The sequence below is a fragment of the Dromiciops gliroides genome, chromosome 3 (assembly GCF_019393635.1).
Source record: "Dromiciops gliroides isolate mDroGli1 chromosome 3, mDroGli1.pri, whole genome shotgun sequence".
NCBI lineage: Eukaryota > Metazoa > Chordata > Mammalia > Microbiotheria > Microbiotheriidae > Dromiciops > Dromiciops gliroides.
This window is the reverse complement of record NC_057863.1, coordinates 53,323,167-53,336,498: the sequence shown is the minus strand read 5'-3', so window position 1 is coordinate 53,336,498 and position 13,332 is coordinate 53,323,167. Positions and strand designations below refer to the sequence as shown.

The 13,332-nt window shown below is 36.7% G+C and overlaps 1 pseudogene; it reads right to left on the bottom strand.

Moving 5' to 3' along the window:
- Positions 1–12,328: 12,328 nt before the first annotated feature.
- LOC122747129 lies at positions 12,329–12,992 on the bottom strand (annotated as a pseudogene).
- Between the last annotated feature and the right edge of the window lie 340 nt (positions 12,993–13,332).

Sequence of the window (13,332 nt, the reverse complement as noted above, 5' to 3'; positions counted from 1 at the left end):
AGACCTGAAAGTGAATCAATCAATGAATCCTTAAACATTTATTAATTGCCTACTATGTGCCAGGCACTGTACTAAACTCTAGGGATACAAAAAGAGTCAAAAGGCAGTCCTTGCCCTCAAGGAACTTACAATCTAGTGGGGGGAAACAATATATATCCAAATATATACAAGGCAAGCTAGATACAGGACAAATAGGAAATAATTAACAGAGAGAAGGCACTGGAATTAGGGGTTGCGGAAGGCTTCCTGTGGAAGGTAGGATTTTAGTTTGAACTTAAAGGAAGCCAGGGAAGCCAGTAGTCAGAACAGAGAAAAGAGAGTGGTCCAGATATGGGGAACAGCCAGTACACTAAGAAAGGGAATCAGGGATAACTCAAAGCCAGCATGGCTTCATAAAACAAAACAAAACAAAACAAGACAGATTGTGCCAGGCTAACCTAATTTCTTTTTGTAACAAGGTAACTCTACTGTAGTGGTAGACTAGGGGAATGACATGATTATATTATATCTAGATTTCAGCACAGTATCTGACAAAACCTCTCACATTATCCTCGTGGACAAGATGGAGAGACACAGGCTAGATAATAGTATAGTCAGCTGTATATGTAATTGCCAGAACACTCATTAATAAGTTAATACCAACCATGAGGGAGGATTCTAGTGCAATGCACTAGAAATCTTTGCTTGACACTTTTTATAAGCTACTCAAATGAAGGCATAAATGGGAATGTGATATTTGTAAAATTTGCAGATGAAGTGAAACTGGGAGGGAGAGCTAATAGCTAATAGAATGGCTAAACAAGATAGGATCTCCAAAAGATCTTGACAGTCTAGAACAGAGGTTCCGTGTGTGTGTGTGTGTGTGTGTTTGTGTGTTTGAGATGGACCTCTTTAGCAGTCTGATGAAGCCTATAGACTCCTCAGAATCATGCTTTTTTACACAATTTGAGGAAACACTAATTTCAATGAAAGAGTAGTGAAAATAATGAAATAATTTTCCCCACTCAAGTTCAGAGACCCTTTGAAATTCAACCTTGAACCCTTAAAGGTGTGTGGAACCCAGTGTAAGAAGCTCTAGGATAGAACACTGTATAAAGTCCAATAAGGGTTGAGGAGTAGACTTGTGATTTCATTGGCATAGGGAACTCCCTTTACAAATGTGTGTCAGCATCTTTGTAGTAACTTAAAACTCTTTGAGATTTTCCTACAGTGCAGAGAGTTTAAATGATTTGTCTAGGGTCACACAGTCATAACGTATCAGAAATGGGACTTGAATGCAGGTCTTTCTTAATGGGTATGCCAATGCTTTATCTGCTATACAATACTATCCTCCTTTAATGTAATGTGATGAAATTTAACAGGGAGGCATGTAAAACCTTTATGCTTGAGTTAAAAAAAAAAACAACTTTACAACTATGAGACAGGGTGATGGTGATATTTATTTCCTCACAACCTTTCATATGAAAAAGATTTGGACTGCAAGCTTCATATGCCTTAACATAATTTGGCAGCCATAAAAGTCTAATATGATTTTGAGCTGGAAAGAGGGAGCTAAGAGCCCCCATCAACTCTTCCCTGAGAAGACCACTTCTGGAGTAACATGTTCATTTCCAGATGATTCATTTTAGGAAGGGCATTGACAAATGGGAGGGCACCAATAGGTGCTATGATTTCATTGTTGTGAATATGCATTTCACTGAGGCAGATGACAAGATAATTTGGAGGATGGTGTTTAAGGGTTGGTATGGATAAAGTCAATACCTAGCAGACAACCTGATTGTAATCTTCATCAGGCTTAATTAGCCTGGTGCTTAGACAACATATATACAGTGTGTCTGGGCCCATGCTTAAAAACTTCCAGATTGGAGGACCTGCTCAATTTAGTAGTCTACCAGCAAAAATTTGGAGAACTATGGAGTGGAGGCATATAACTCTATACTTATTAATTGTAAGTAAATATAACCTCATCGATATTTTTTTCTATAAAATACTCTATAATCTACTAAAGTAAATTTATATACAAACTAAATGTAACTTAATCCTTAAGTCATTATAGAATCAACCTATACTAGAATGGTTCCCAACTTTAGTTTAAGCTGCTGAGAGAGGAAGGTTATTGAATTATTTTGACAATTACTGGTTGAGATAACTATAATTTTGAACCATAATGAAAAAGTGATTGTTAACACCCTACTTTTTCTTCTATCAAGAGTATGGATTTTAAAGACTTTTAAAAGCATACTTACTACAGATACATATTTACTTCTTTCTTCACGAAGCTCAAGGAATCAGAGCAGAATTTATTATAGTTCATGGTTTTGAAAAATATGTGGACAGTTTCTCTTCTTGGGGTAGATATTTTTGTTTCATTGGAGTCCTTTGCATTGTCATCCTTGAGGTCATGGTCATGAAATGAATAACCATATACTGTAGAAGAAGACAACAATTAATGGTCACCTCCTTGTAATTTTCTTAGATGCTTTTATGATGCTTTCTCAAATGTGTGCCCTATAAGATGCATATGGTCATAGTTTAATAATAGCATGCAGTTATAGAGTTCTTTATGGATACAAAACACTTTATATACATTATCTCATTTAAGCCTCATAGCCATTTCATGGAGTAAATCATAGAGCAGGTATTATCCTCATTTTGATTCTAGATGGCTGCTGACATTTAGAGAACACACTGCAGTCTAAAAGTGCTCTCTGCATAACCTTTTGTGTAATGTATCTGGGCTCTCAAATATGTCTTAGATGAGAAAAAATTATATTTTGGTTTAAGCCAATCTTTGGTTTCTTTTGTAATCCAATCAACCAATCAATCAATCAATCAATATTTATTAAGCACCATTATGTTAAATACTGAGCATACAAAAAGAGACAAAAGACAGTCCCAGACATCAAGGAACATAGAACTTAATGCATTTTAAAACATTTTTCTGAGAAGTCAGCAGGCTTCACCAGACTGCTGAAGGGGTCTATGATGCACAGAAACGTTGAAACTCCCTAATCTAGAAAATACTTCTCATCTTATGGAACAGGCTCTGATAGATGAAGTGATTTGCCAAATAGCAGAGAGATAGAAGGCAGCAAGATTAAAATCCAGATCCTCTGATTATATATCTAGTATTTGTATTGTATTATGTAAGAATTGGACCCTACCCGCTCTGTGTCCAATGGCTTCTTTGAAGCATGACAAGGGCAAGGTTTGCATGTATGTGAAGACAATTAGTGGCTTAGAACTAACCTTAGGAAGAAAAGAGGAGAAGGGAAAAGAAAGGAACTTTGACACCTGGTAGGTAATGGTGAGGGCAGTTAGGGATCATGATTCAGTCTTTGTCAACATTCCCAGCAAGTAAGTGCTTTTACTGAGGTGTTCAGGTACTCTGTTTTAAAACTATGTGATGCTTAGTGTGAGGGGCTAAAATTCTAGCTATACTGTTTAAAATATCTAATGAGTGCTCGCCAATACATTATAAGCTTTAGCAAGAGTTAGACTTTTAAGCATTTATTAAGGAGAATAAGAATTTGGTAAAGAGAGAAAGGTCTAGATTCATCTATCTATTAAAGGGAGAGTGCATTTCTAGCTCCCTTCTCCACCTGAGTCCTGAGGAAAGAGAGCGAGAGCGCCCGCCTCGCCCCCTTTTCCTCCCACCAGCAAACATCACTTCCTGACGCCAAAGATGTCTTGCCCTCAGACTCCTTCTATTCATGGCAGAGCTTTGCTACAGTAAATCTCCAGTAGGTGGTGTCATGCCAATCATTCCAATAGCTTTCTAAAAGCAATTCAGTGATTCTGTCTCTAGGACATGTAAGGTTTCTACCTTCATATTAGTTTCTGGATGAGGAGATTCCATTTTTTCTTACAACTGTGTGATGCAGATAGAGGCTTTTTTGTGTTAAAAGCTGAGGTAGTGAAATTTTTGTTTTAGCTGCTGAATGTGGTTACCTGCAGAGATGCCTGAATTTAAGTACAAAGAAGAGAGAAGAACCCTTTTGGGACCTCCCTTCCAACTTCAGTTATAAACTCATGGATTTAGAGCTGGGAATGACCACGGAGGACATCTAGTCCAATTCTCCAATTTTACAGGTGAGGAGACTGAGGCACAAGGATGTTAAGGGGCTTCCCTAAGGTCGCATAAGCATAATTTCAGCCAAAAGAACACAACCATATGAAAATAGATGAAATCTGCCATTCTCCTTGGCTATCTGATTTACCTCTCCTGTGTCAGGTAATTTTGGGGCAAATTGACCAAAGCTATGGTTGTTTCTAGGGACAGCAAACTTTACCAGTTAAAAACAGAATTATTTTTACTCTCACTCCTCACCTTCCCTTGTGTATTCCAGGAGGCTTTACCAGGAGGAAAGAACTCTTAGCAACAAAGCCCCAAAGGTCATAGGATTGTGAAATCAGTCTACCGGAGATTGAGTTTCTAAATACTTAATCCTGCATAAACTCTCAAGAGTATTTTGCCTTGTGGCCATGTTTAGATTTAAGATATGTGATTAATAGTACTCAATTCTGAAAATCAATGTTCTCTGTACTAATATAATTAGGCATTTAAGTTGAAAGGATTGTTTTAAAAAAATGCCAGCTTTTTAAAATGTAGAACACTAGGTCAACAGTCAAAGGACTTTTTTTCCGCTTCTAACTCTCTTGATTACAACCTGTGTGACCTAAAGACAAGTCACTTAATCTCAGCAGACCTCAGTTTCCTTATATGTAAAATGAAGAGGTTGGAATACATGACCAGTAAGTTCCCTTCCAGTTCAAAAACTCTGATCATCATAATAATGCAATTATACATTTATGTGGTGCTTTATGATCATAAACCCTTTTTTATATACATGATCTTGGTGAATTGTTAAACTATCCATTGGAAATAGGTTATGTTGGCATTAGCATCACTATTCTATAGATGAGCTAAGTGAGGGTCAGGGAAGTGACCTGGACACGGACACATAGCTAATAAATGACAGTACCTACACTCAAACTCACATCTTCTGACTCTAAATTCAGAACTTTTTATATTACTTGATATTGGTTCTCTGTATACTAATCACCACAGCCATGAAACCTGACCAGGTGAAGTTACATTTGTTTGTGAATGGTAATATAAGGCTTGCCTGAGTATAGGAAATCAATTAGGAGATTTCTAAACCTTTAGATCTCAAAGGAGCTAAATCAGATAAGTGAAAAAACCCTGTCCTACAAGAATATAATTTACTTGTGGTTTTTTTTCTTTTGTCCTTCCAACTCATCAAGGCAAAGGTCTTTTTTTTTTTTTTTTTTTTTTGCGGGGCAGTTGGGGTTAAGTGACTTGCCCAGGGTCACACAGCTAGTAACTATCAAGTGTCTGAGGCTGGATTTGAACCCAGGTACTCCTGAATCCAGGGCCAGTGCTTTATCTACTGTGCCACCTAGCTGCCCCCATGGCAAAGGTCTTAAGGCCTCAATATCTATCTAATATAAATCTATGAAATGGTTCCATTTTTTGGTTTATCTTACCTAACTTAGAAACAAAAAAAAATCTGCATTGGATATATATATATATTTCTTTATTTATTTATTGAGGCAATTGGGGTTAAGTGACTTGCCCAGCGTCACACAGCTAATAAGTAAGTGTTAAGTGTCTGAGGCCAAATTTTAACTCAGGTACTCCTGACTCCAGGGCCGGCGCTCTATCCACTGCGCCACCTAGCTGCCCTGCATTGGATATATTAAAGTAACATTGGCTTATCATTGGTTTTAATTGGCTTTAAGTGATTCTGTGCAGTTGAATAAGGACAATTTTACTATTTAAAGGTAAGCATGTCTCCTATCAAATGGAATTTCTTAATGTGAGTGATAATATTTCCTAGAGTATATCAGGAAGTACAATGACAACTACAATGTTGCTCTTAAATTGTAAATTGTAGATACTGTTTTAGATGAAGTCCATGTATGGCATAAATAGGCAACGTTGGTTGGTAGATAGCTGGCTGTTCCCAGTGACAGGAAGACCCAGGTTCAAGTCCTGTTCCTGAAACTTATTGGCTATTTGATCCTGGGCAAGTCATTGAAACTCTGAGTGGCTCAGGCTGCTCCCTGAGACTATAAGATACAAAAGATATACTGCGTTGTATTGCTAGAAGGAGTCTCCTTATTGGGAATTCCTTACACTAATGAAATCACAGGTATAGTCTAAAAAATAAAAGTAAAAAGAATGAAAGAAAAACCACATGGTATAGAGTAGTGGATACAGCACTGGCCTTGCAGTCAAGAAGACCTGGGTTCAAGGCCTCCCTCTGACATGTATTAGGTCTTTGACAAGAACAAATCATTCTTTCACGGCAGAAAGTGTTTCCAAATTAAGGAATTTCCTACACTGGTCATCTAGAGGCCACTCGAAAGACATATGAAAGGTTTCTGTAGGCTGTAGCAATGATGACTTATGGGTAAGAAGGAGCTTAGAGTAAAAACTAAGGATATATATGACAGCAAACTAATGAAATATATGTATATAGATATAGAGAGATAGAGATACAGACACACATACATATATAGACATAGAAACACATATACACATAGATATACACATACAGACACACATATACAAATACATATACATACACACATATATGTTTATAAATGTATGTATGTATGTGGGTATCTATCTCTGTCTCTATCTTTCTATCTCTATATCTAGAAAAGGAAGTGGGCCATGTATCAAGAGTAAGGGGTAACAGATGTTGGTTTCAGTGCCCTTTTGATAGTTACAAAAATATTGAGATAGAGGAAAGTTTCCATGACATTGGCTCAATCTTTATTAGAGGATTTATGGGAGGAAATGGACAAAAATCAAAGAGGAAGGGCTGTTCACTACCCATACCAGTGGAGGGAGTAACCACACTGATAAGGCATATATTGAAGAATGGGTTGAACTGCCAATCTTTTCTGCCCATTGCTTCTGTAACTAAGCTGGAAAATATTAGCATGGCGATGAAATTATGCTTAGATTATTGAAGTTGTAAATGTAAACACAAGACAGATAAATGTGTTAGAATTTGAAAACAAAAAGAGTGAGCTTTAATTTGTTACAGGCAAAATGTGTTTTCTCTTGTGTGCTTAACACATGGTGTAACATTTCTATATACAAGTACATACACACATACACATACACATACATACATACACACATACACACATCTATCTCTCTCTCTCAACTCTAAACTTGTCCATTCTGATGAATTAAAATTGAAACTATTACTAGAAGTATTTAAGTCCCCAAATATGTATGCTTAAAAGCTATATGCTATATGGGACATGCTAAATGAAAACTGTCCTTGACTGTCAAGAAAGTCATTTAAGATTTTTGATTCAAAGATATGAATATTGATCAAATTGTATCTTCTTTGTAAGGGCTAGATTTCCATTTTGAAATGGCATTTTGCTATTTCCCCCCCTTTTTCAACAGAGACAGTTTATACAATTTGCCAGTTACTCAAGATTTGATCAGGAGTGTTACTTTGTGTAAATTTCAGAATTTCTTGTTATACAGAGCTAGCAGTTCTCAGCTTGCTAAAAGATGGAAGATAGGGATAGAGAGATAAGGGACAGGAGTATGTAGATTTTTCAAACTTATTTAAATGGAAAGTGGAAAATTAGTTCTATTTCCTTGTAGAAACTAGCCATGGGGAGCTTTATGTTATCAAAATAATGATTCATGTCTATGAGTTATTTCTCTTTCCTTCCTTCCTTCCTTCCTTCCTTCCTTCCTTCCTTCCTTCCTTCCTTCCTTCCTTCCTTCCTTCCTTCCTTCCTTCCTTCCTTCCTTCCTTCCTTCCTTCCTTCCTTCCTTTCTCTCTCTCTCTCTCTCTCTCTCTCTCTCTCTCTCTCTCTCTCTCTCTCTCTCTCTCTCTCTCTCTCTCCATCCCCCTCTCTCTTTTTTACATAGTTGAGAGAGTAGGTGATCTAGAAGAATGGTACAAGCCTCCTATGAGAACTGGACTACTAGAAAGGCAAACTAAAGTCATTCTTTCAATTAGTTCTAATTACAGTGACTAAACAAAATGAATATAAGACTGATATCAGAGATGAGGAGAAGGTACTAGAAAGCTGGGGGTAACTTGATGCTAAGAACTTGAAAATTGAATACAAACCATAAGGAAATTCTGAATGACATCTGGAATTCTGACAGAGTTAGAAAGAAACATCCTAGTCGTTGTCTATAAACAAAATAAAAATTGGGTAAATTGGTACTAAGTTGTACCTACTCAGGTATTTCTTTAAATAGCTCATTCTATAGCAACTTTCTTTTTTAATATCTAATGGTTGTCATAATGAATAAAGCTATATTTCTGTTAATTAAAGTCTGGCTACATTTTCAGAACTATGATGTGTGTTTTATTTGAAATTCAAAGTGGGGGCAGTTAGGTGGCACAGTGGATAAAGCACCGGCCCTGGATTCAGGAGGACCTGAGATCAAATCCGGCTTCAGACACTTGATACTTACTAGCTGTGTGACCCTGGGCAAGTTACTTAACCCTCATTGCCTTGCAATAACTAACTAACTAAGTAACTGAATGAATGAATGAATGAATGAATGAAATTCAAAGTAAGGTCACACATTCTCCAGTTTTTGCTTTTAAAAATATAGTTTGACTTATGTTTTGGCAAGGAGGAATAGATTTCTAGTATTGGCCTTGCTTTTGCTTTTCTGTCACTTTTGAACTACAGAGGACATATCCTGTGGAATGTTCAGATGATAGAAGAAAACCAAGGGGTCCATGGAGCATTTATCTTTTGGAGCTAGTAACTGTGCAGTATAATAAATCAAGTAAATCAGCCACAGACATAATGACAGATACAAAGTAATTGTACAACACCATAGAGTATTTACCCTATTCATAAACATTTATTTAGAAATGTTTTTATGAATATCAATCAGAGTAAAATGTATGTGTTGCATGTTCAAGTGTGGAGGGGTAAGAATTAGGGACTAAACACCTTTCAGTTGGGTATGAAAGTTATTACAGGGAAAGCTGGATTTAAACCACTTCTAAAGGTAGAAAGATCTTAGGAATCGAAGACTCGCTGTAGCCTTTGGCTGAGTTTCAGCAATTTATCTCTGGATGTGGCTTTTAATGTGTTTGTGATATGATAGTCAAAAGCCTATGTTGTGATACTTAGATTGCTAATAGTTGAAATTTCTATAGAACAAAATATTTTCCTGTAATATAGATAGTGCAATTATTATGGTCTCCATTCTACAGATGAGAAGACCAATGTCTACAGAGGGAATGGATGCCACTTGCCAAAATTCTCAGCTGGAAAATGGTAGCTCTAATATTCAAATTGAGGGCTTTTGATTTCAAGTCCACTGCTCTTTTCCCTTCAGATCTTCAAAATTCCCTTCAAAATCTTGTCAGGTCTATTCAGAGGCCTATATTTATTAAGTAGGGCCAATATCATCCACCACTACTTCCACACTAGTCAGTAAGCATTACAGAATTATAGGTTTCAAGATGTGGAATGACACTTAAAGACCCTATAGTCCAACTTATGCCTGATCAAGAATCCTTTCTACGGCACTCCTGGGTTCTTTTTGAGGACCTCTGTGGGGCATAATATTCTATCTCCTAGCTTAGACCATTACAACTTTTGACATCTCTAATTGTTAAGAAGTAGGCCCTTATACTTGGCCTAAATCTTTTGTGCATGTCTACGCATTCCTGTATTCATAAAATTAAATTTTAAAGGCCAGGTTCTATTTTTATCCCTATTAAATCTCATCATATTCAATTCTTCTTAATTTCTAGTCTTTAGAGAGCTTTTTGAATCCTGACTTGGTCATCCAAAGGTTAGCTATTTTTCATTTCAACACATTAGAGAGTCAGGTGGTACAATGCATAGAACTTTCATGTTCAGTGTCTTATGATCTGTAGGTTGGATATGCATGCTTTCTATGGTGTTATCTAAACCACCGATGAATATTGAACAGCACAAGGTCAATAAAGATTCCTGGAATACTAAACCTGACAAGGTGACCAAAGGTCTATTAATACTCAGTCTTTTAGAAACCGGTATTCGATCAGTTCTGAACCTGTCTTACTCTACTTTTAGCTGATCCTCATCACTTCATCTTGTCCTCAAGAACAGAAAGATGAATCTGGTTAAGTGCTTTGTTGAAATCTAAATAAACTTTATCTATAGAATTTCCTTGACCTATCATACCAGTTACTGTTTTAGAAAAAGAAATGAGGGAGGTCTGGCATAACTCCTACTTTATGAAGCTGTTCACTCTTAATAATCACTTCTTCCCTTTTTTAATTTATAATTTTCATGGTTTTTTACATTAAAAAATTAAGTTCCAAATCTCTCCTTTCCTCCAGCCCCTCCCCCACACATTGAGAAAACAAGGAATACGACACCCATTATCCATTTGACGTTATACAAAACATGTTTTTATATTAGCCATATTGCAAAAAAGCAAGAAAAATAAAATAAAAACAATATGCTTCAATCTCCTTTCAGAGTTCATTAGTTCTATCTCTGGATGTAGAGAGTATTATTCTTTGTGAGTTCTTTGAAATTGTCTTGTATAGTTGTATTGATAGGGTAGCTTGATCTTTCACAACTGGTCATCATTCCTTTTATTGAATGATTACAAATTATTCATTTAATAACATGTACTAGATTTTTTTTTGAAAAAGACAAACTTACAAGTCTAAAGTCTTCAGATTCTACCTTCTTCCCTTTTTGTAGGATGTGGGCATTTGTCCTCTTTCTCCTTGATGTCATTTTTCCTTTTCTCTAAGAGCTTTTGTACTGACAGTAATTCAGCTATCACAACTTCCACTTTTCTTTGTAGGCAGTTGGGTGGTCCAGTGAGTAGAGCTCTGGAATCAAGGATACTCAAGTTCAAATCTAGCCTTAGACAACTCAATAGCTGTGTGACCCTGGGCAAGTTACTTAACTTTGTCTCAGTTTCCTCATCTGTACAGTGGTTATTAAAAAGCACTCACCTGCCAGGATTTTAGTGAGAATAAAATGAGATCATATTTGTAAAATACTTTGTAAACCTTAAAGTGCTACATAAATGGCAGGTAATTATTTTGGAGTTCACTAGGTTGTGGCAACTTGAAATCCTTAATGATAGTTAGATGTAGCTAGTTCTTATAATTTCCTCATGTGTCCTGGTTATCAACCATGTATTCACATTTTTTGGTCACTTTGCTCATTCAAAAATCATTCTCCTGGGAAAATAACATAAGAATAAGATTGAGTTGAACAGTTCATCCTTCCCTAATAATCTCTCATTTTCATATTTGTTAGTGTTGTTCATCCTTTGTTCTTGAAGAGAACCAATGACATCAGGACTGTGATGTGTTGACTTGCAAGTGAATTGAATTTGTGAAGCAGAGCTATTCTTGCATTGACCAAATCCCTTCTTTCATTCTCCTCTTCCCTCCAAAATAGCTATAAAAACACACACTTTTTGTTGAAAGCATTCCCTGTCACTTTCATTTAATTCTTGGCTTACTTCTCCTGATTTCTTTCCTTTTTTTTTTCTTTTTTTAGTGAGGCAATTGGGGTTAAGTGACTTGCCCAGGGTCACACAGCTAGTAAGTGTGTATTAAGTGTCTGAGGCCGGATTTGAACTCAGGTACTCCTGACTCCAGGGCCGGTGCTCTATCCACTGTGCCACCTAGCTGCCCCCTGATTTCTTTCCTAAAGGACCATGTTATACTTTTGTATTTATCCTTAGTTATCTATCTATTCTTTATCACCCATACTTTGTGCATTTGTATATAGCTATTTGGAGATAAGAATATTTTATTGCTGGCTCCTTGCTTCATATTGTCCCTAGTGAATTATCCATCCTCTCTCCTGCCACTCCTCTTTTGGATTGGGGAGCTATAATGATAGTCAGTTGATTCACAGAACATTCAATTGATTACAATCTTTTGAGACTCTTCAGTTGTATTCATTTGATTATTGCATCCAGGGCAAGAAGTGGAAAGTGAGGAAAGAGTTGGTAAATGAATGGGCAGGACATATGGTCAAAGGGTTCAGGTGGAACTGCTGGAAGTTGGTGGCATTTGTTCCTACTGGACAAATGGCTATCTAGTTTCTTCTTAAAGACTCCCAGTTCTTTTGAGGTAGTTTGTTGGCTAGATCTAGGGTCCAACCTAACAAGCATTTATTATTAAGCATCTACTGTTTTCATGACACTGTGCTGGTGATAGCTCATGCTTGTAAGGTTATTACTCTCCAGAGGTAGGTTAGGAAGCTCTTTTTCATACTGAGGAAAATGCCTCTGTAACTCTTACCTCTCCTAAGCTCACCAGAATTGCTTTGTGCAGTACTTGGCTACTCCTTTCTCCTTATTTTGGTTAGAAATAATCAGATCTTCACAAGATGGAGGTTCCATAGCTTCTCTTTGTAGGTATCAGATGATTTCTTCTTCCTGAGAAATGTCATGGTACAAATGCTATGGGTAAAACTTTCCAGAACTATCCATACCTTCAGCCTCAGCTTCACTATCTTCCTGGCAGGACTGCAAATGCATTTTCTTCACCCCAAGACCCAGAATTCCATGACATTTTCTATACTGGACCCTGAGTCACTTAGACTCATTTGTAACTAGTTCTTTATCATCTAGCTTGCTACAAGGGATTTTCCTTTTCTAGGTTATTTGGGAGGTGGTTGAACCAGTGTCTGAAATGATAAAATATTCTGATGGGTATTACAGATGCACAGGTAGAGATGGGATCTTGGACAGGGTCACTGAAGCTTTACTATAAGTATTAAAATGCTTTGACTGGGCTTCCTTTATAGCATCCCCCCTTGCCCTGCTCTGCACAGATCTGGGTAAAGGTTGTAGCAGCTGCTGCCATGTGCTTTTCTGGATCCATAGTGGCCCATCTTTGCTTATCAGGCTCATGAATTTCTCCAGAGCTTCCTCTCTGTAGGTATTTCTTGCTTTTAAACACTTTGACAGACATTAGTATTCTTGATATTCTTATTCATGTGAAATTTCTCATCTAAGTCTTCTTAGATTTCATGATTTGGGAGAAGTAAAACCCATATGATATCACCTTATAATTATTTTCCCATTAGTAGTATGTATGATTTGAACACAGGAAAATAAGCCAATCCTAACAAATTGACACAAAGAGGGAGTAGTTATATCTTCCAGTGATAGTGAGATCAATGAAAACTCATAATACAAAAAAAATGTACTCTATTGATTAGAATTTGGGAAATAATGATTCTTTCTAGGTACATTTATTGACATTATCATTACCAATAATAATAAAAACTCATTTATGTAGCATTTTATGA